The 23984-nt window shown below is 44.9% G+C and overlaps 1 protein-coding gene across 4 annotated transcripts in view; it reads left to right on the forward strand.

Annotated features, from left to right (window-relative positions):
• The window catches only part of MAP2 (microtubule associated protein 2), a 196606-nt gene that overhangs the window by 18647 nt on the left and 153975 nt on the right, over positions 1–23984 (forward strand). For all 4 annotated transcript variants that reach the window (XM_035536777.1, XM_050711703.1, XM_035536779.2 and 1 more), the window contains exon 2: positions 23227–23285. The gene's annotated coding sequence lies outside the window, so the exon portion shown is untranslated. The remainder of the gene's footprint in view (positions 1–23226; positions 23286–23984) is intronic.

A 23984-nucleotide genomic window follows, 5' to 3' on the forward strand; every position in this document is an offset into this window, starting at 1 on the left:
GAGTGTTTCACTGTTGCAGAGCTCTGAGATGCTGCAGGGCTTGGGCAATGTTACTTGAAGTAATAATGACCAACTAAGTTCCTGGCAAGCAAAGGAAGGGGCTGAGGGAAGAAGACAAACAAAAAGCCTCCAGCCTCAAGTGGAAAAGAGGGCACATTGTTTAGTATAGCTAAATACGTGTGAATCTAGAAGGTCCTCCTGAAGTTGCATGTATCTGTTGGAGTGGGGAATTAAATTGTGTAGTGGCTTCAGCAGAGTGGAATATGAACGGAAGGACACGTTTGGCTTTGCCTCTTTTTGCATGCCTACCCTGAGTGTGCTTGCAGGTGGGAGCTGTTAGCAGTAGAGCTGTTGATCACAGCAACAAAACCGGCTTGTTCTGCTAATCACTGGGGTCAGTAATGGACTGCTAAATCTTGTTTGCTGTAATTGGCCTAGTAGTGCTTTTGAGTCAGTGGGGCAAATAACATACTCAAGATTTGTCCTGGGATCTTCCTTGCAGGCCACAGGTCTTAGAACATAAACTATTAAATTACTGTAGATGAAACACCAGGGAGATTGGTCTCGGAGTCCCGTGGGGATTGTGGAATTCTAAATGAACTCCTTGTAATTTACTTAATCAAAGTGTGTGTGTATTTTTTCAGAAGACATTCTCTTGTGAGAACGCTTTGTGAAGCAGCTAGTGGAAGTGAGGTACAGCTGGGGCTCCCAGCTTCCTTCTGAGAGCGGCAAGCTCCTTCTGTATGCTTCTTTGCTTGCTCTGCGTGACGTGTGGGTACGTAACGGCTTCACATCGAACCTCCTGCAGGGGCAGGTAGGCCAGAAACCTCAGCACTCAGTAGGGAGGGGGAAGAAATAATTAGCTTCAAACTCTCCCTGAAGTCCTAGCAGGCAATAACTTCTTAACATGACACAAAAATGTCCATGGGTCAGAATAACTGTGCTGATACAGTGCCTTGTGGAAAATGTGCTTTGCTTCCAGTTTCCAGCATTCTCCTTGCTCTTCCCTTTATAGTTAATGCTGCAAGAGTTCTTTGTTAGTCATTTTTCTTCCAAAACACAAGTGGTACTCTGCTTTGCAGTAAGTTTGTATGTTTCCCAGCCCACCGGATCTGTGGTGTAGGCTACAGTTTGTGCAGTTCAGGTTGAGCAGCCTTTGAGCACTGGATCTTTCCTGTTAGTTTGAAAAATGCAGGTTCTCAAAGAAAATGACTACAAACATTTGTTTCTTACGTGGTTTGATCTGTTGCCTTCCATGTGCTTGCAGATATGGACGTGGGGCCAAAACTTGTAAGACTGATATTTTCAAAAGGATCTAAGGGGTTTCGGCATGCATGCCTCTGTGAAATGCAGTGGGATGAACACAAATCCTGATTTTTACTTTATTTTTTTGTACACAGTCCCATGAAATCACAAGACAGCATGCACACAACTCCCCAGGGCTTGCTGCTGTGTGCTTGGCATCCCCTCATATATAACGCCAAGGAGAAGGTTTTCCAGTTGAGGAGCTCCCTACCTGGGTAGGTGGCTGCAGGGGGCTGCGTGGGATGGACCCCTGGCTAAAAACCCTGCATCCCCAGCTGCCTTTGAGATGTCCCAGGGGACCTGAGGCCCTCTGCTGGAGGGGAAGCAGAGCACCTGGGCGTTGGTGGCGGTATGATTGTGGGTGGCTCAGTTCCCTTGATGTGGCACAAGACCAGAGGAGGCGAAGGCCTTTAGGTCTTGAGCAGGGGGGGACTGTGCGTCTCCAAAAAATGTCACCATTTCAGCTCATGAAAGAGGAAAAGAGCCTTAGTGGTCATAGGCACCTTTTTTATTTTAATACGGAGAGCACGTGTGAGCTTTTTGCTCAATTAACTTTTCCTAATGCTCTGTAAATTTGCCTTCAGTGCATTTGCATTGTGTTCAGCTTATCTAATCAGCTTCCAATGACTCTTTTCATTTTCTCCCCCATTTCTCATCTGTGCTATTGTGATGAAAGTCAGTGTTCTACAGCAGTAGGTTTTGCGGTTTGAAAAGACAAGAGCTCTGTTTAGTGGAAGTTGATTTAGTATCTAAAAATAGAAAAGCCCTGGCTTGTCTCCTGGATCAGGTGGTTATAGTGGTGAAAACCACCTGTCACGGGAGGTTTATGTTTTGCTCCCAGGGAAGTAAGTATTCTTCTGACAAAGAAAAGTATGCAACTTCAGGAAAATGGGAATTGTAACTTCATTAGCATCTGATGTCAACTGAAAAATGTATCGAGCGTGCTTAGATATTATAGAACTATTTTTCTGCAATGAAGTCTGTGTATTATAAAGACCTTCCTAATTTTTAGGGATTATAGGATAATAATAACTTGGCAGTTAAAATTATTTAGGGTTGGAAGCTGGCTTCAGATATATTCTCCTGAGAGTAGACTTCTTTAACCACATCGTATAAAAAAAAAAAAAGTTATATTTAGAGTGAGATTTAAAAAATTCCTAGCAGTCTATCATCTGGGGCTGGATCTCTGTGATGAGAACTGCTAACTTAAAAGGAGAAATGCAATTTTGTAGAAGTCTTACGTTTTGTGTAGAAATTCTTAAAGTTCATTGGTGATTTCTGGGGCTAGGGTTTTTTTTTTTACGGTGTTGAAACTTGATGTACTTGCAAATAGTCCTGGTGTGCACAGATTTGAGCTGATATTGGAGGTGCTGGGAGGTGAGGTGCCTGAGTGGCAGGGGTAAGTTCCAGCATGCACCTCCTGCCTCGCCAGAGACACATTTGCATTTATGGCTCTGTCCCTGCGTGCCACTGGCTTTTACTGGAGCTGGCTTCTTAGGCAGGCAGGCACTCTGTGACCACGCACATTTGTGGATGCAGGTCCTGATCCACACAGCAGAACCTTTCTGCTTTCACTCAAGTTTCTGGAAGAGGAGCGGTTTACTCTGAGAAGCCATGCCTTCACTGTGACTCTGTGGGGGACGGCCCTCCCTTCTCCTGCATCTCAAGGAGAAACGATGTCTGGCACAAAACCTGAGTGATCTCCAAGAAGTCATTCTAGCCTGCTTTGCAGTAATTCTCTCTTTAAGTCCAAGTGTTTTGTTTGGCAAACCAGCAGTAGTGTAAGGCATGTTGAGTGCAGTTTCCTGAAGGAAAAACAAATACCTCCCTTTAATATGGAGAGTTAATCGGTGGTTTTGTTTTGAAAAGAAATTGTTACGCTTTTCTGAAAGCTGGATGGAAAGTCCTGGAAGCACAGGAGCTGGAATAGTGAATGTGCAGCATGAGTGCAATGTTGGAGATACTGTCCTGCTGTGCAGAGACAGACCTGGAGACGCTGCCCTGGGATGTGGAGGTGCTGAAACAACTCCCTGTAAATAACACATCTTGGTGACTGTTTTGCTGTTTGAATCATTCTTGCATTATTCGTCTAGCCCCAAAGATGGAGACATAACGTTTAAGGAATTAGCACATGTTTTTCGATCAATAACTGAATAAATTACTGGGGAGCAAGTCATCCTTTTCCATCTGAAATATGCGACCATTCAGTCCTCGGCCCTTCCAGGGCCCTGCACTCACTAACCAGGGTTGTGTGTTTGACGTGGCAGCTGAGGGCAATCTCTGCTGACATAAACCAGTGGTGTTTCACGGCTGGAAGGATCGTGTAGCTCCTGCTGGCAGGTTAGGGATGTATGCTAGCCTTTGTCCCCTCTTGTGTTGCTAGGCCTTCTCTGCACTTAGACTTGACTTGCCCTTACACAGCAGATGCTTGCTGGCAAAAACTGAGTGCTTCACTTTTTTTTTTTTTTTTTTTTAAGAGGATTGCAGTCACTTAAAAATGTGAGGGATCAGAAACGGTTGAAAAAGGTTCATCTTCCAGACTTTTGTTTAGCTGAGAAAATCACGTGCCACTAGAGCATCTTCCTTAGCCATTTAAATGCTGTTGCTGCACAGAGACTCACGTTGGTTTCCAGGACTTGGTGAGGGTTTTGCCTTTCACTTGGGCTCAACTTTGAGTTGCTTAGGGAAGTTCCATTAAGTTTTTTTTTTTTTTTTTTTTGGTAGGAAGTCCCTCCACTGGGAGCTCAAATGGCTTTTTTCTGTGTGAGAAGTACAGTTTGGCCCAGCTGGCAGTGCTGATAGACCTGAACCCTGTGTGTCCCACCGCAGCTGCCCAAAACCGGAGCTTTTACCCATAAAGTAGCTGCTTTTGTGAAGATAAAATATGTTACATTGGTGTATAGAGGTGAGCTTTCAAGATGGAGGAAGCGCAGTGGAATTTCCAAAACACTTTGTTCCAGGAGCAGAGGTCTCTCTGCAAAGTGAGTTAAGAGCAAAGGTTTGCCAGAAAATATGCAAAACAGATCCTCTAACTTACTTTACTGATTTTTGTGAACTTCACTCTTCAGTTTCTGTAAAAAAAAAAAAAAAAAAAAAAAAAAAAAATTATAATGCACATAAATAAGATAGGAAAGCACTGTTTTTAGCTGGAATGTACAACTTCAGGCAGGTCATCTGTAGAATCACAGCTGAGTCCAGGAGCTCACATCTGGAATATTCTGTCCAATTTCAGGTTCCCCAGCATAAGAAGGACATCGATATGCGCTGGAGTGAGTCCAGTGGAGGGCTGCTAGGGTGATTTAGGAGATAATGAGGTATGAGGAGAGACATGCCTTTCTCCTGTCTGGAAGAGAGAAGCCTACAGGGGAGTATTATTGCTGCCTTCTGTGTGAAGACTGGAGCCTCACGAATGGAAACTGGTGCCGAAGATCACATGTGCTGAGGGCAGTTGGCTGTGGGGTGACTGCAGCCGTCGGCTGGAGTTGTGGCATTGACTGAATGCAACAGAGAGTAACACAGTGTTCACACCTCGCTCTGTCCCAGTTCACTCTCTGCTGACATTCTCTCTTGGGGAGTTTGCAGTAAGTTGTTGAACAGGGATATACATTTAAATACGAGTGGAGTCGTGGAAGTGAAGAACAGTGGAGGAACATCAGGGGATGTGCAAAACTAGCAGTGTAGCTTTCCATAACACAAGGAATTTTCCTCTCCTGTCCCTGCATGAAGTACCCAATTTCTAAGAGGAACCCCTCTGTGGGATGTTCTTGGCCTGGGGAAGTCCGGCTGATGTGCCAGGGAAGAAGCTGTAGTGTTGTTGTGAAGAGAGAGGGCAGACAGGCCAGGTGGGTCAGCAGAAGATAATAGCACAGATAGGAAGAGGCAGCTTCTGTCTCTGACACTTACAGTTCAGCTGCTGGACAACCACAGGGTCTGCAGACAAATGGTGACCAAAATAGCTGTTTCTGCACTGCAGCTATTCTCTGGCAGCAGCAGAACATGTCTGCCCCTCGGAGGTCACTTTTATTCTCCTCTGGCCAGTCTGTGGGTGACAAACGCTTTTACCAAGATAAAGCTGCTGGCTGTCGCTGCAGCTTGTGCCAAGGTTAAATCTCACCTGCCTGGTTAAGGTTGGCTTCTGGAGGTAGGACGTGAGAAGTGCTGGATAAAAAAGCAGGAAGCAGTCCTGGCTTCAGGTGTGTGTAATGGTTGGACTGTAAGATTTCTTTCTTTAAAAGTTGAGAACATCTTTCAGGAGCCCTTAAGAAGTTCTTGAGAGAAGCAGCGCGCTTTGTTTGTGGATAGTATCAGATGATTGAGACATATTGCTTTGGTTATGATCTCTTAATCGTTGTGCGTGAGTACAGTTGGGCTTTGCCAGGTCTGAGCAAATGAGCATGGCAGGTGAACATCCGAACGTGGCATTAGTGTGTGCGTCACCCTAACAGAGCAGAGATCTTTCTGACCCCTGCAGTTTTATCTGGTGGGTTCTGATGAGACAGAATTAGTTTAAATCTTGCAGTTTGAGGCAGGCCTGAAGGCTCTGTCTTAGTGTGATGCCACAGCTGGTGATGTCCCCGAGTCTCTTACATCTCCCGAAGACTGCAGCCAGCAGCTGTAGGTTGAGATGCCCCTGCTCACACAGGGGCTCACAGAGGGCTTCAGACGGGGGCCGAGAGAACTTAGTAAGTTCTCTGGGAGTAAAACCTTTTGTTTCTGCTGTCCCAGTGTTACTGCTACACAAAAAATGTTGATGCATCCTTTGCAGTTGTGCTTGAATAGATGGATCGCGCACACAGAAATAAACATTGCAGCAGCAAAGGAAGACCAGCCAAACCAACAACAAGCAAAGGAACAAAACAGCTCTGTCTGGCTAGAGATGCTTAATTGGTTCTCCTGTGTGGTCTCCCTTTCATCCTGCTAACACTGCTTGGGTTAGGATTAAAAATAAATACATCGGTATTTCCAAAACATGTCGTATTTGGGTATTGCCCCTTTGGGGAAGGGGTGGCAGCTCTTAAAATGAGCAGCTCTCCAGAACAGAAGGCCTTATAAAATTTATGATGCAACATATAACTCTGTGAGGTCCTTATTTCATCTGTGGCTCCATGACATGTTTGGTATAAAATAAAAATGGACCGATAGCATTTTATTTTAACACTTGGTAAGTTGTTGCATCCTGTTGACTTTTTCTTAGCAGGGTGGTAAGTTTGTTTCCACTGATGATAATCATATTATGATTTAAAAAACAAGTTTACTGCAGGCAGTAAGTGGTCTTCTGTGAATGGTTTAAAAAAGAAGTTACATTACACAGTTAATGTTTTAAAATAGTGAAAACCAAGTATATCACTGCTGCCACTGCAAAGCTGGAGGTGCTTCTTACCCATTCAAAAATCAGTATTGAGGACTGACTGCATTATAGGCTTCTTCCCCCATGCTGGGTAATAGGCTGAAAATATTTGGCAGGTTTTTTTTGCAGGTGTGCCTTATAGAGCTATTGATTGCCTGGACCTGAAATCCTTCAGGTTATTACTGTTACCTTAATTACAAGGTGTGTCTATAGACAGATAGTCTTCTGCTGACAAATATATTTGTAGATTTTACATTTTTGGCTAAGATTGATAGGGCTGTGCCAGATGTGCATCAAGACAGCAAGAAGATTTATTTTCCAAGGAGATAACTAGTTTCCTTTGGGCCTCTGGTATTTGGAGCCATAATCCGTGAAGCCACTTCTTAATTGGGCTTAAGGGCGTAACTGTTATTGCGAAGGAGGCAGTAATACAGGTCCTAGGAGAGAAGTTGAACAACAAATTGACAATTGTTAATCAATACTTTTCTTCCCTTCCTAAATAGAGTGGAAAACAGAGCAGTGTCTGTCAAGTGAGTATGGAAATTACTGTTAATCCTTCTGAAGGGCCTTCTGGTGGTAATGAAAACAGCATACACAGTTAAGAAGAAATAAACATACGTGTCCAGCTGAGAAGCCATGAGGAGGAGATAAGCAAGGCGACAGTAATGGGACTGTCAGAACCATCTGAAAGCCAAAGGAACAGAGAAGAAAATCAGTTTTGATTCCAGCAGCTAATTTAGGACAAAAGGTTATGGAGGGCAGCAAAACCCAAACTTTACTAGTATTTAGAGTATGTTCTGATACATGCCAGGATGTGTATGTATATATTATTTTTGTTACTGGACTTGAAGATTTTGTTTAGCTCCTAAAACAGAGCTTTCCCTCTTTCATTCAGCCTTGGGAGAAGTGAAGTAGCTCTACGGAAATCTTAGTGCCCGCAGAGGGATGTCAAGTGGAGCCTGCAGCAAAGCTGGGAAGTGTTCAAGTGACTCTAGAAGCTGGGGTTTAAGTTCTCACATTGCTTGCATGGATGCTAAGTGTCCTTGCTATAAAACTGTTTGTGCTGCAGTAGCATCTGCAAGTGAGGCGTAAGATATAGTGCAAGTTGTGCTGGGCACTGACTCACCCAGACGGGGTGAATTGGGATTCACCTTGCCTGGGATTCGCTGATTCGGGGTGGCTGGCACGATACTCGTGTATCGACTGGAATTCAGGCCTGCTCACTGCCATGCCAGCGTTCCCAACACATCTGTCAGATGTTTCCTTTCTGGTGTCCCCCAGCCTGCACATGTTGGGGGGTGGCTGCCTTTGGAGGACTTTGCTTTGAAACAGAAGATAGTATCTTCCCTGGGCTGGTTAGGGCTGGCTCTTCCAGGGCTTGCTTTCAGAAGGACAGGAAAATTACATCTTTGGCTAGCAGTACTTGTAACGAATTGGGTTGCAACAGCTCCTGTGTTAATAACTGAACTGTGAGCTCTGCTCCAAAATGCCTGGGACCAGGTGTGAGGTGTTCATGTTGCTGTTGGTGGGTAATGAGGTGTGAGGCTGTACCAGCTGCTCAGCCTGCTGTATTACACCTCCTCTTCTCTCCTTGTGGCATTATCTTTCTCCTGAAAGGTGATTTTTATCAGAGGACCTGCAGGAGTTGGTTCCCTTCTGCATCATTTTTGTACATTTTTTTTTTCTTTTTGGATTGTTCTGTTTCTGGGTGTTTATGCCCTGCTCCTGTCCCCAATTTCCCATTGTGTTGTGTTGTTGGTCCCATCCTGTTGAACAGCGCAGTGTCCTGTCATTCCTGCAGGGCCCAGGAGCATAGCACATGGCTGGGCACTCTTGAAAAGAGAGGTCAAAGAGTAATAAATGATGCTCGTTAGGCTAAGTATGTCCGACAGCCCTGGACACCCAAAGAGGACAGTCGTGATGTTTTAACCTAACTATTATGGGGTCTAATTAAGTTTAAATTTGTTTTTTTCCTCTGTATTTGAATGGGAGAGGATTTTTCCCCCTTCGAACACGCCATCTAGTTCTTGCCTGTGAACTTAGAATCACAGGCTGTCTGAACCTCTTAGCATCACCAAGGGTAGTATATGTTGGCAAGCAAGAATATATATCTCTATACTTATTTGTGTAGTTGGAGCGCCATGTAGCTGTCTGTCGGCCCAGACCTACTTCTTGGTGAGAGCCTGGCCCAGCTGGCAGCAGCAGCAGCAGGCTCCCTTCCTGTGTCGCACAAGTAGGTCTGAGCACTGTGCAGCAGATGTTGCCCGCTGGGTGACAGATGCATTTAAAACTGATTGCGAAACTGGATTTGGGATTTTGCAAATTACATTGAACAAGGGCAAGTGCTATTTAAGTCTCTGTGCTTTCACAGGGAACCGTATTTCTGTTGCACTGAATTTCTGTGTAGTAATAAAAGCTTGGGGTGCTGCTCTAAGAAATCTGACCCTGAATTGCACCCGGAAAGCCAGGCTTAGGCGTTGTTCAGGGGATGGTGGGCATGTGCGGTGAGCCAAGCAGTGTGCTGTATGCTGCAGAGATCCCAGCTGCAGCCTGAGACCCATGAGTGGGGATGTTAATGGAGGTGTGGAGGCAGTTAGCCTGTGAGTAACTGCTGTGCTAATGCGGCTGTACAGCTCTGGGCTGCGGTGCCCAGCGGGGTTTTGGGCTGGGAGATCCGAGCAGCTGCCCCAGGAGTCTGGCACAATGGGCTCTGCTCTGGCCTGTGGTGCTGTCACACTGGCCTGGTGGCAGTGCAGCAGCTGGGCACGGTTGTGGCTAGGGCTCTGAAAGCTGTACCAGCATCCATGCGGGTTATTTTAGTTGTCTCAAACCTAGCCTCTGGGATCGTGCAGGTGCCTTCTGATACCAGTGTAGCTTATGCAGCAGTAGCACTGCTATTTCAGAGCTTTACATGAATGGGTAAGACTGACTGCCCCAGTGGGAAAACAATGGTAAGTTCAAGGAGCGACTCTGAAATCGAGTATCCCAGCTGTCCCGAGCACCGAGGCTGCAGTGTAGGATCGCTACAGGCAAAAACTCGTTCCTAAAAAGAGTAGACCTTAAAAGATGGAGCAGTTAAATGTAAAATGTGAGGTAAATACATGCGCTTCTAAGAGAAATCTTTCTGTACGTTGATCCTCAATGGAGAGGTGAAAGGAAGGGGCCAGTCAGGTTCCCAGCTCTGCAGTGCTTGCTGTGAGCAATATCCAGATTTCCTTGCTGTGTGGTCTGGGTGGAGTGCCCTGCTTTGTCCTCGTCCATTGCCAAACTGGTAGAGTTGTCAGAAGAAAGAAGGCTGAGGAGTTAGGATCATCTCTACCGCTCTACCCTTGTACTGTGCTGAGACTTTTTTTTTAAGCTGATGAGGTTTGCTGCTGTGTAACGTGCTGCAAACATTCATTGAGGGGAAAAAAAAAAAAAAGTGCTGATCTTCTCTGGTTTCAACACATTTCTTGGGGGTAGAGGGCAAGAGACTTGTCAAGCAGCTATTTGTGCTGATTTAAGTGGCATCGACAACAAAGTGAAAACAACAGCAGCGAGTAAAATACATTTTCCCAGAAGGCTGCTGTTTTCAAATGAAACTCCTTCAGCAATTTGAGCATGCAGTCTCCTTTTAAAGCTTTGATTTCCATTGGGAAAACTGAGATCTGAGGAATCACCTTCAGGAACACTACATAAAATAGAAAACTTAAGATTCTGAAAACTCTGATTCTTGTATGCAAAAAGCTGGCTGAAGGAGAGCATGCGGATAGCCTGCTTTGCTACGTCTGACATCTGCACTGCTGACATTGTTTTCACAGTCTGTCATGCTGTTATAGGAGTTAATTTAGAAAAGAATCTGAACCATTTGTTTCTGATGGACAAGTCTCAAAAACAGTGAAGTCTTTTTGTGGCACCAGGATCTTATAATGACTAATAAATATCTTAATTGTGAGATCGGGAACAGCATCACTGCTGAAATCGATTTTATGTAACGTAATGAGGATGGCTTGAGTAATGTAAATAAGCATTACTGCCCAGTTGAAAAGGATGGCAAATGATGACTGGCAAAACTTAGGGAAAATGGCTTTTTTATTTTTGCAAGTTTTTCTTCTGAGTGAACTACTTTCATATTGTTTTCTAACGATTTGAAATTAAGAAAATCTGTCTCTTATTGCTGGTCAAAGAAATGCAAGCACCCTGTAAATTAAGGAGGCTTGAGTCAAAATGGAAGGCTTTTCTTTTTGGTCTCACATTACTGAGTAGCAATTTTTTCCCAAGATTTTACCTGTTGTAGTCTGTAGACAAGGCAGAACTGAAAAGGGGTGTGTTCCCATTGTTGCTTTTTTTTTCCATCTGGATAAAACTAGATTTAACAAAAATTCACCCATGTGTATTTATTCAAGTTTTAAATAGATGAGAGCGCAATAAGCCTGCCCTCAAGGCAGTATTTTTTATATGACAGCTGCTGAAGCAGCCCCGTTAAATGGCCTTCTTGGTTATGGCATGACAGTGAGAAACGTCATTTTCTTTTTCCTTTGCAGAAAAAGGAGTACTCTGTGCACCTTCTCCCAAAGACACTTAGAAGCATGATGACTGTTTTTTCCCCCTGTACGTTGTCTGGAAAACAACATTGAAGGCTATATTATTGTATGAAAATTCTTTATTTCCAGCCGTAGCACAGTTTGAACTTTTGTATTCTGGTTACTCCAGCTATTCTTCCATAGCCTTAGTTGTCTAAAAGTTTAATGCGGATAAACTTCAAGCTTTTATAGAAGTATTTTAAAGAAAAACTGAAACCTCTTGCTTGCAGTTGAAAGAAAACATTAAAATTATGCCCAAAATCCCAGCAGAAAAATAGATTTCCCTGATAACTTTTCACAAAAGCCACATACTTCTTCCGCCAGCATTATGCACCCCCGGAGAGCTGGTAAGAGGTCATTTGATTACAGGATTAGCCGGGCCCCAACCACCTCCTCGCTTCGTCCTTACTTCTGAGGATGTCACTGCAAGAGGGAGCTGCCATCCCATGGGTCAGCGTCCAGCTATGTGCGGGATGCCTGTTGGTGCTGGCACAGCCCAACTCCATGCTCCCCTGTAGTACCAGGAGAGGGGAAAATCTCAGGGCAGGGCCCCCACGCTGCGATTCAGGATGGTTTTCCCTGGCTCGAGTGAAGATGTGTTTGGTAGGCATCCAAAAGCCGCTGCTGTGTGTTTAGCAGGACAGCTGCGGTTTCTGCTCTTGGAAATCCATCAGGGTTTTCCAGACGGCTGGGAAGAGAGGAGGGAGTGGGATATCCAGCTTGCACTGCTGCGGAGAAGCCAGCACTGGAGTTTGAGGTGTGTCTCCATATTTTCTCAGTGAGTCAGTTGTAAAGTATTCAAACTAAATGTATGCAAGGAGAAGATCCTTGCTTTGCAGCACCATTTAGGTTTTTCCTTCTTAGTTGCAGAAGTCTCTTTGATATTGCTTGATGAATTAAGAGAAGACAAAGACTGTGGTTGATAATCCCGAGTTCTAGATCTTAGTTTGGGTATATCTAGAGCCGTGGCACCTGTTACCTTCTTCTAGGAGGTCTGAATGTTTGAAGCTATGCCTTTTTTGGAAAGTGTTCTGTAGTCAACCAGAAACTTCCATGTTTTCGGAATTTCTACCCTAGATCTAATAAATGTAAAGAATAGTGTAACACATCCATTACCTTGGAATTGCAGAGTAATTTTATGAGCATATTTTCTTGATATCGCAGTACTAGTATGACCAGAAGATAAATTCTTTAGTGAAATGGGTTCCATATATGCGAAGGCCCACATGTTTAGCAAGTCTTCTCTAAAGAAATCTGTATTATAGCAGATCACTGAAAAATTGAGATGCTTCAGAGGTTAACAGGGATAGAACATATAGGAATAAATTCTTTACTAAGAGGGTGGTGAGGCCCTGGCACAGGCTGTCCAGAGAAGCTGTGGATGCCCCATCCCTGGAGGTGTTCAGGGTCAGGCTGGATGGGGCTTTGAGGAGGCTGATCTGGTGGGAGGTGTCCCTGCCCGTGGCAGGGGGTTGGAACTGGATGATCTTTATGGTCCCTTCCAACCCAAACTGTTCTTTGAATCTGTGATATAAGCAGGCTAATGATTTTAATTCTTGGACCTGAACCAGAACTGCTGGCCTGGACAGGTATGAATGGTGAAAGCAAATCTCTCTGTTCATATTGTTGCAGTTAACTCTGAGTATGATGAAAATATTATTCTGGTAAGCATAAACACGTGGAAATTAATAAAAACTTCTAGCAACCATTGGTTTGGTTTTATGTGCCAATCCATTATCCTTCCAGGAAAGGAATACTGAAAACAGTGTTCACTGATGGGTGGTGGTGAGGTCTGTTCTCTTTGCTTGTCTTGCTTACCTTGCTTAAATTTGTATTTATGGGCTCAGTTGGGAAGTCATGTTTTGGTTCTTCACCTGTTCTTAAGGCTGGTACTTTGAGTAAATGTGAATGAAAGAAAACACAGGCTGTGACCACGCAATCCAGTCCCTCTTGTGTGTTGCATGCATGGCTGGTGGTTGTACCTGTACTTGTCTGCGGTGCTGCTGGGTCCTGCTGCCGTGGTGCTGGGTCTGCTGCGCGTGGCTTCCCCTGCTGTGCTGGGACTGGGTGCGTTGTCAGCCTTTGGTAAGATCTGATCGTGGCGCTCAAGCTGGAGCTTTCTCTTACCAAGGGTGTTGTGGCTCTTGAGTCACCCTGTAGCAGCACACGCTCCCTCCTCAGGGTAGAATTATCCAGTTCTTTGGTTCAGTTACCGTTACTGCCGGCGTGTTTGCATTCGAGCCGGAGGCAGTGCGAAATTGGCTCTAGCCTTAAAGACCTCATCAGCTCAATGTACTCCTGTGCGGAACCGTGATTGTGTTTGACTTGAGTGCAGTTAGCTGACTGTTGCTTGGTAATTTGCTCTACTGAATGCTCTTTTCCTTCCACGGTCAAGTGCAGAAGAGTCCCATGTAAAGCAATTACAGCCATAGTGTTATCTGTAGGGTTTTAGCACAAAAAAATTGCCTCGAGTGAATGCATCCCATGCCTGCCTGAGGGCTACAGATGGCAGGATTTTGCTGCAGCCTGCTGATAGTCATCTCTGTGCTGAAACATGAGTGGTTTGTATCTTGAGCTTCGTCAGGTGGAACAGCTGAGATGATGTCAGATGTTCCTCTGGGCTTTTGGGAGGGGTAGAAAGAAATGCTGACAAGGGTGCCAGTAGCTGGCCTTACACCAGCACGTTAAGGTGAAGTGATGCAGGGGTAAAGTACCCAGGGTTTGCAAGGAGACAGCGGGATATCAAAGGGAAAAGCTCTGTATTTACAGAGCAACCTGCTGAGGATTGAAAATTGAGGAAGAAATTCTGGAATGGCATTAATTAGGGTACAGGCTGATGACAAGGGGTACTTGAGCACCGAGTGTCCTAGCCAAAGGCAGCTGATTTTAAATGCTGGTGTGAAGTGGTGGGGTAAACACCCATACCAGGGTCACCTAACAGTGCATGTGCCTACTGATGTGTCTGGTGACTTTATGCTGGGCCTTTCAAGGCAAGTGGTGGAAGGAAGACACCGCTGGGAGTGATCTGTCTGCGCGGAGATGGCAGGATGCTGCACGGTGAGTTGGGAGCGGCAGAGCGGGGAGAGTCTGAAACAAAGTCCCTGGCCCAAACATCCAGCAGGGTGCAGCCCGGTTTCTGGACTCAGCCTTTGAGGGTGCCTGCCACTAAATTTAGGTAGTGCACCTACAAAAAGGTTTGGCACATCTGCGGTGTGTTCTTGCAGCTTGTTGACTTCCTACACCTCTGATTACATACGGGTAACTGCAGTGGCTTGACGCTGATGCCCCTGGGGAGATTGCAGACACTAGTACAGGCTTTGCCTATAAATGATTTGGTATCTGACATCCCTTTCTTGTTGTGTTGTCCTGTGCATTGCTGCACTAATAATGCTAGTGGTGCTTTCTGAAACCTGCAATTACACTGAGCTCCATGATAGATGGGAAGCAGCATTAAGGGATTAATGAGTTGAACTGAATATTTTGTGATTCCTTCAAGTGTCAACATCAGCATGCAGCAGCACACTGCCGATTAGCTTCATTCAGCCTTTGGCAGCCAGCACAAGGCATTATCCTGAGATGTCGTGCGCTTCAACCACCATGGAAGGACTCAGCATCGGAGTTACTGTGATACAGGATTTTAAAAAATGTAAACTTCTTTAAAAGTGGGACCAAGTGGCTACATCCTTTGCAAGTATAAACTGACATAGCACAAGGCACTTGCTCACAAGTACTTTGCTTGTATCTTCACAAGTGTCTTTGCTTGTATCTAACGTAGCTGTCACAGTGGTCAGTTTAAGGCTGTTGGAGCAGTTTTCTGGGTGTCCACATGGAGTGACCAGCCCCTATTAAATCAGCCCCTTCTGTTCTGAAGGCATCTTAAACTTTTGAAAACGTCTACCTTTTGAAGAAGTGGGGAAAAAAAGTTGGAGACGAATTATATAGTGTAACGATTTGAAATGTACTAAGACAAGCTTTGTACTCGGCACCTGTAATTATAAACAGCATTTTGATCCTGAATAGGGGGTTTTAAAAGGAGGCTATAGTCAAAGCTGCTCATTAATTATGTTACTGAGTGTCAGCCCTTTTAATAAAGCAAAAAGTGCCTTCTCCCTGGCTGAAACGCAAATACAATAGAGATAATGTCACTTGCCAAGGAGGGATTGTTTGAAATGAGAATGACGCTTGTGTCTACTAATTAAAAGTTAATAAATCTGTAAGAAATGGGGCCTCTGAGCCAGATTTGAATCAGTTTGCCGTTGCTCCTTGTGACAGGTCTCAGGCTGAGGCATGCAGAAAGCCTTGCTCTGTGTTTGTCTTCCTCAGTTCATCTTCAGACTGGCTTGTGTTGCTGCTGTGCTCTTTCTGTAATGCCACTGTCCTTCATACAAGGGACTAAGAGGCCACCAAAGACTTAGCATTTCTATTTTGTTCAAAATACTACTAATAACCTCCTGATGTAGACAGTTTATGAATTCCAAGTGCTGTACAGCATGTGTGTACACGTCTCTTGTATGGCTGTAGAAGCAGCCTGTGTGCTAGTCAACCCGTGCAGCTGAGACAGTGCCTCTTTTGTCATGTTGCTGCACAAAATGTTACTCAGATTCTTAATCCACTTGACCTCAGTTGCATCTAGATGATGTATCGCAGACCAAAACATCTGTTAAAGGAACCTTTTAACGCTGCTGAGTCAAATGGCTCATTTCAGGAAATACTGGAATAAAGGGTGTTTGTGCAGCCTTTGTGGCTGCCTTCTGCATGTGTATTATAAAGCAGGCTTTAATTATGTGATCACATTATTACTTGTTTCCACAGAACTCCTGCCTCATTAAGTGCACGGTATGGATGTTGCTCCATTTGGGAACAGCTACTCAGTGATTTTGTTCTTTCTCTTGTGTTTTCAGTGCACGTCTCCAATCTTTTTTGTCTTCTGCAGACTGCATACGACTGTGTCCTGTAAATACTGGCTTTTCCATCAGTCATTCTTGCATTACCTTGCCACTTCACGTTTAGGACTTGGTATTTCAGAGCCCTGCAGTGAAATAGAGGTGCACTCGCACTTCAGAGGTGGTAGAAACATTTGAAGTCCAAGCATCTCTCCTGGTAGGTGCCCAGCAGAAGCTGCCCAGGCTGTCTTTGCAGCAGTCCATGGTCTGTCCTGACCCTGTGAGCGGTTTGGGTGTGGTGATATCGGTTGGGCACCAGGCCCTGGGTGCTGGGTTAGAAACAGTTGTCGAGGATTTCTTGCTTTTGCTTTCAGGCCATCCTTTTCCCACCTCCATGCTGATTTCCCCATCCCCATTTGAGTGTTTCTGATCTGAAAGGCTTCTATAGATTGAATTGATCTGCTGGCCCATTAAGAAAAATTCATTTCCACAAAGTAAATCTTCATAATTGCAACACTTAGAAACTCCTGAAAAACCCTCATTGATTTCCAATAGAAAGCCTTAAGTCAGACTGATTTTTAGAAACATGCATAATTTGGCTGCTGTTTTGATTCTTCTCTCTTATCCAAGCTTTGCTTTATATCCTTCTATAACTTGCTGCTTGTTGAAAAGAATCTGCCTCTGGTAGTTCTTGAGGAGTTTTTTTTTTTCTCGACAGCTCGCTGAGAGTCACGGAGCAGCTGGGGTCCCCTCCTGTTGTTGAGGCGGTGATGGGTAGGGTGCTGAGCGGTGCTGAACAGAAGGCAACCGGGGTTGTCACGTGCTGGAGCACGCATCCCTTTCCGTTCTGAGAAGTCTCCCAAAGTTTCTGGTGCCTGTACCTGTCCTTATTCCAGCTGATTTTTAGAACTCATTTAAACTTTTAATTTCATGAGTTGTGGTAAGAGCCAGTATCAAAAGTATCTCAAAGCTTCTCTTTGTTTCTTTGACTGATCCTGTTATCCTTTCACCATTTTTAAGGCTTGGACACGTTTGCAAGATGTGACTCAACACGCTGCACGTCCCCCTGAGTCTGGCTTTGTTGGTGTTTCTCGCTGCGAGCTGTGGAGGCGGCTGCGTGCAGCGCTTTCCTGTGCCCTGCCCTGGGGCAGTGCGGGCAGGTGCAGCGGGTGCTTGGGCACTCCGTGCCTCCGTCATAGCAGAAAAGGGTTTCTTGTGCTGTACATGCAAGTTCAGTCCAAATCACTCTTCCGTGAGCGAAAAGCATCTGGCTGTTGCTGTGGTCTGGGGGATCTTTCCCTTTGAAAGGAAAGAAATCTCTGTAAAATTGCTGTGCCCCTATCCTAAAAGTTTTGGCATGACTGTGCTAATAAATTAAGTCACAGAAATCCCAGATACCTGGTTTGGAAGCAAATTTGCAAGCTTCTTCCTTGTGTCATCTGTAAATGAACTAAAAGTTGTGTGGTGTTTTTTCCTCTTGCTTTACATTGGTAGTGCATCTGTTTGTAAATAATGGTGACTGCTGAAGGGTGAATGCTGGCAGTTCAGCCTGGATCCTCAGCCATGAGGACAAGCACAGTCCTCTGCTCAAAAATACTTGTTTCTCAGAGGTGTACCTCTCATTTAAGTTAACAGCATTTAAGCTTTCAGCAGGAGGGTGCTGTGTTTGTTCAAAGGCACTTAGTAGTGTTTGACTGCTGGTCAAGGCTGTTGTGGCCACAGCCATCTGTGAAAAAGTCAGCCAGCATTTCTTCCTGTGGTTCGAGATCTAAACTCCTCTGTTTTCACATTGCCTGTAGGACAGAAATGTTCATTTCGTTGCTGCATGCCTCTTCTGACACCTTAGGCTGTGTCTGTCCTGTGGTCCAGGTGTGTGTCCTAGGCTGGTTCTTAGCAGCTGTGAATCTGTGGCATTGGGCAGTTTGAGCTTCGCTCATCTGTCCTGGCTCCAGGTCAGACTTCTGGGTGTTAAATGCTATGGAAGAGAAAAAGGTTTGGGACAATTCCCCTTTCACTGAAAGCTTCCAACTGCGTTACCTCGTGCAGTGTTAATGCCAATAAACTGGGAATTGGCTAAGCAGGTAATAAAAGGATGTGGTTAAATTTACTTGCAACCATATAAATCCAGGATAAGCTCCCTGGAAATCATCAGTGCTATGAGGAAGATGTTGCCTATGAATGAGAACTGGAAGCACTTAGGAATTGGCAGGTTCAGATTATCAGAAGTGCCTTGTCACAAGAGGATGTAGGACTCACTTGAATAGGAGAAGAGCTGGAGCAACACTGATTGCTCTTGAAAATCAAGTCATTCCTTTTGTTACATATTTTCTTGCACCCTTTTTTCCCTTGCAGTGCATTGAGTCACATCTTGAAAATGTGTCCAAGCCTCAAAAAATGGCAAAAGGATAACAGGAACAGTCAGAGGACCGAACAGAAGCTCTGAGGTTCTGTTGCTGCAGCAGCACAGACAGCATGCAGCATACTTTTGGTGAGAATTCCTGTCCCTGAAACCGGGAGATGAAAGCTGAAAGGGTATGCGTGCCATATAGCTCCTGGGAAACTAGGCTCTCAGCTTCCATTAACCGTACCCGATGTGTGTCTGCTCCTCTTCTGCACAGCAGGGAAGATGCCCCACATATCTGCTGTGTTATTCACCTCTCTCGCTCTGAGCCATAGATCATTTTTCATGTGTAAACAATCTGAAATATTCTGGGATTTTTAGAACTCATTTAAACTTTTCATTCTGTGAGATGTGGCAAGAGCCAGTATCAAAAGTACCCCAGCAGATGAGGAACAGTCCTGCTCCAATTACAGATGAAATACACTTTGAAATTTCTGACTTTTTCAAGAAACAAAAGATGCATTTGTTCTCTCCTCACACAGATTGCTCTAAGTGGGCTGCAGCAATGTGCTTCAAATGTGAACCTCAGTCTGAAATGTGAATTAACCTAGGGTGTTGCGAGGGACGAGACCTTCAGAGTATGTCTACAGCTCCTGCCGCTCGGCTTCATCACATGCAGGCAGAGAGCAACAAAATCTCAGGCTGTCCATTTTCTGCAGCAGGCAGATGAAAGAAAGGTAAATGTGCGAGGCAGGAAGGAATCACAAGAAGACAAAGCAGACCTCTGTTGTGGAGGCAGGTTCCCTGAGATATCCTTGTCCTGTTTACCTGGTTTTTTAGACTGCCCGGTGAAGGTGGCGTACTGTGCTTCAGTATCTAATTTAGTTAGATTAGCATCAATCTCCTTTGCAAGTCTTTCCGACATGTTCAACAACTGCTAGCTTTATGCTTCGGAGGATTATGTCCTGTGTTAAGGCATGTCTGTGTCACAGATCAGCGGTACCAGTGCTAGGGTGACAGCTCTGACAGAACAACTCTGGAAAACGTCTGTGGAAGCCGAATATCCAGTTGCTCGCTTGGCTTTCCTGCAGGATGTGACTTGTCTCCGCCTAGGAGTAAGCACAGCGGAGGAGTGTGGGTTTGCACCCCAGCTGCTCCTGTGTGAAGTCTTGTACCTGGGCTCAGCCTCTTGGGCTTCAGCTAAGATGCTGGTGGAAGAAGCTGTGTACTGAAACGTGTCTTCTTGCTGCCTCTGCTAGGGCAGTTCCCTGCAGCGCAAGAGCAGGAACATTTTGTATCAAGACATTTGATTTTTCCAGAGGTTGCATGTCCAACGTACTAACAAGCTAGCTGCTCTGTTGGCAGCAAGCACGGCAGTGGTCTCGCAGGGTTGCTGTCAGTGCTGGCCTCCCCTCTCGTTTTCTTCTAAGCACTGCAGTGCTTTGCATCACTGAATTTTGCAGTGTTGATTTCTGACAATTTAGTGAAATGCCTGCAAACTCTCGCTGCTCGGTGCTTTCAGCTGACCCGCAGCCCAGCCCCTCTGAGAAGCCATTCAAGCCCCTGCAGAGCATAGCATGTTTGTGCTACACTTTTTTCCAGTAAGTGTTACACTGTAAAAGAAAACCAGAGTAGACCAGTTTGCGTCTTTTAATAAAACAGTTTTGGTTTTGATTGTCTGACCATCTTCTGAGTATTTACAATGGGGTAACAATTTGTTTCAGGAATCTGAGTTAGGCTGACCAGTCTCTAGGCCTCTGGGTTGTCACCCTTCTGTGCCCTGCTCAGGTGACCCTGTGTCACCTTCAGGCAGCACTGTGGGACTTCTCCCATCTCTCGTGAGTTTGCAGTAGTTCCTTCCACGACAGTTTTGGTTTTTAAATAACCATGGATAAACTTACTGTTGTCCAGCTAACTTATCAGCACGAGTCTCTTCTTAATATTCCTTACACATCTCCTTCTCTGCTTTGGTTTGCACTATAATTACTTGATCCCAGCTTTCCTGTGCCACAGAGTAGTCTACCTTTGTGTCTTTATTAGTTCTTCAGCACTCGTCTGGCCTCTCATGAGGCACTGCTGACCTGTGCAGAGCTGCTTGAAATCTGTCTTTCAGTATCCTGAATCAGCCGTGCTTTTCCTTCCTCCTGTCGGAATAGCTGGTGCTGCCACTTCATGATCACCGTTACCCAGTCCATCTTCTGCCTTCAGATGTTCAGAGTCCCTCATTTAGCCGTAACTAACTGCACCTACAGAAATGAAATGCACCTAGATGTGAGATGTGGTTGATGTGTCCAGCTGGGATAATTTGGATAAACAAACCTCCCTTCGTGGTGCACGCACATTTCTCAGAGCTTGTGTAGGCTGAAGGATGGATTGTGGCTAATGAAAGACTTCGCTACCCGCCTATGGCAGTGGGACTCCTTGCAGGAACACTGACTTCACATAAAAGCTGACACCATTAGCAAACGCCACTGTAGTTACAGGAAAGGGGTAGATAATCTATTCAATACAGGCTTATCATTTAAAAACACCTGATTTTATTAGCCAGCAAGCATTCAGAGGACAAAATGCCAACATGTAGCAGTGCTAATAGTTTTTTGTCTGAGTCAAGCAATTGGCACGGTACTTTTATTTATTAGCAGTCTTTTCCTAAACGTGTCCTGGGTGTTCACCGCAGGCTGTGCAAGTCAGGGCTGTGATTCTAGAAATCCTGGGGTTTCCAAAGCAGGATTTACAGTGTAACTGAACCCAAGGAGTATGTCTGGTGTGTGTGGCACAGCCATGTTACCTTGCTAGCAACACTCTGTATCCCTTTTATCGTTACCCAAGATACTAGGATAAATCTAGAGTCTCTGACATTGTGGATCAGTCCATAAAGATGCTGGAAGTTCTGCTTGCTGGAGACATTGGCCTCGCACTTCTCCATCATATGCTCATCAGAAACTTCGCAGAAGGGAGCCTGCTGGTACTGGCCCTACTCTTGTCTCCCTTTGGGCATGGGCTGGGGGCTCCTTGGAGCTTAGGAGGTGCCAAATGGGGTTTTGCTCAAGAAGGGAATATTCTGTGCAAGGCATTAGGTGGTTGCGTGCTGCTGGCCATTAGCAGCAGTGTCTGGACAAGTGGCATCTTCCTAAGAACACCGAATCTTTGGTGCGTGACGCTGCACCTGGGCGTGGGGCTGTAGACAAATCTCATTTAGCAAGTCTAACCGGCTTAGGGCTGATTGCCTTCTCAGACATACGGAATTAACCACAGATAATAGGGACCACGCCTGGCCAGAGCATTGTAAGAACTGACTTTTTATTTTCTGGTAATGGGAGGAAAGAAGAAATAGCTGAGCTGTTTTCTTCCACTTTTCTCCTGATTTTGCCTTCATTTTTTCCTCAATTATGACAGCAGTGTGCAATACAAATTTTCTTTGTTATCAGAAAGTCCCCATTCTTAAAAAGCATTCCCCATTCTTAAAAGCAGAAGGTGGGGGGGGGGGTCCTTGCTTTCTGCTCCTGATTCAGCCCATGCCTTGTGCTAAGTTTGGCAAGGCAGGCACCGAATGTGCCTTTAATTTTCTTTCTTTATGCTTTGATTCTGAGTTTGATGGAGTCATTGGCAAGGCTTCTGTTGCTTTCATTGACAATTCTACACTCATGGGTATAGTGAGACATGGCAAAGTTGACTAAAAGTACAAAGTGTTACATCCTGCTGGCATTTATCCTCTCCCTACCTTTTCCCTGTCAAGCAGTGAATATTGAATATAGCTTTGTTCAGCTGCGATTTGTTAGCCTTGTTTGGGTAGAAGTTAATCCTTCAGGTAGGGTACACGTCGATTAAGAGTGATAGCACTGGAAAATGGGCTTTTTGGTTGCTGTTGGCTTGAAGCTGGGAAGAGAATTCTGTCTGCTCACCCTCCTGCTTAGGCAGTTCAATGCACTTTGTAAATAACATTTTGCACTTTATAGGTGCTTCACCCCTGCCCAGCCTCTCTCAGGACTTGCAAAGCAGTAATTAATCCTCATTTATGCTGCTGCAATAGTATACCCAGTTTAAGATATGGTAGCACCTAGAGCACAGAGTAATTAAGGACGTGCCAGAAACAGCTGTAGCACCAGAGTTCTCTGCAACTGCTCAGCAGCAATTCCCCGCTGCTGCTTTGCTGTGGTCGGTGAACTCTGGTTTATAGGCCCCATCACACTGGTCTGCAGCTTAATAAGCATCTCTTCTCTTATTGTGTGGTATAACTGGGATTCCTTGGGGAAAAAAAAATGAAGCTTTTGGTAAACTGTCATATTATCTATGCTCTTTGTTTGCAGATTCTCTGTACTTTTGGGTTTTGGTGTTACCATCTTTGTTTTTTTTTTTTTTTTTGGTGAATCATTGTTGGTAAACCCAGATACATAAGTCTTCTGCTTGCAGATAATCTCCTTTCTGTAAGAAGGGATTTAGTTTTTTATGTGAAACTTTGGTCCTAATAGAAGCCATCAGTGTAGCCCATGTTTCACTGGAATCTGTTTTTCTGTGGATATTGACTTTATACAAGAACAGGCATTCTGAAGAATCTAGCCTCCTCAGTGGGATGTGCTCTGATGCATATCAAGGAATGTCATCTAAGATGGCAGGAGTGGTTCTAGTGGCTGGAAAGGTGAATTTGGTGTAACTTTGGATGTTACCAAGAGCAGGGGAGGAAGTTATTTTGTTAATCACAGGCTGCAGTTCACAAGTCTTTAATTCATTTAAAAAAAAATCTTCTCCCTTTAAAAGATGTCACTAACCGGAGGGTTTTCTTTGTTTCAGATTGTGGAAACCTGAACTAACACATCCTGTGACTGACAACGTGACAACTACACCAAAAGGTGGGTTTTCTGTTTCTGTTGGTTTCCTGTCAGTTGTTCAGAGCACTGGCAGTGGTGCACATCTCTGACTTTACCAGATTGGATTGCTTAGCGAGTGTCTGTGGCTTGTTCAAGCAGCAAAATAGTTTGACAGGATTCCTCTGCCCGCGTGCGTGCGTGTTAATGTATTTTGATGGTGGTTTAAACAAGGACAATGAGTACACTTTCTGGGCTGTACAGCGGAGTTGGTGGCGCAGAGGTAGAGAACTTAAGTGAAAAGAAAAACTCACTGAAGTGTTGCCAACTTTTTTTTTGGTGCTGGTGTTTGTTTTCTGTAGGAAATGACCTACTTGCGGTGCGAGTTGAACTATCCAAATGCCAGTGCTGCCGAGTATAAGCACTGCGAGCTCAATCTGATGTCGCATTTTTCTCTTCTCACGTTTCACATTTAGGGGTTGTGGTTGCCAACAATGTTCTCTGCAACACGGGCTGGTTACTTGTCTGTCAGTCCCCACGTGCTCACCTACTTTGAGGAATTGTTCCTCTGCTTTGTTGAAATGTTTTGTTGAGGTTGCAGATGTGAATATTCCATAAACAACACGGCACAAATGGAAAAAAAATGCTGATACATGGATTTCCCACTGCACCCTGGTATTATCTGTTTAGAGGAAGGCTTATGTAATGGGTGCAGACAGCTTTTGGTTGTCTGAACAGCACAAG

The sequence above is a fragment of the Cygnus atratus genome, chromosome 6, assembly GCF_013377495.2.
Source record: "Cygnus atratus isolate AKBS03 ecotype Queensland, Australia chromosome 6, CAtr_DNAZoo_HiC_assembly, whole genome shotgun sequence".
Lineage (NCBI taxonomy): Eukaryota > Metazoa > Chordata > Aves > Anseriformes > Anatidae > Cygnus > Cygnus atratus.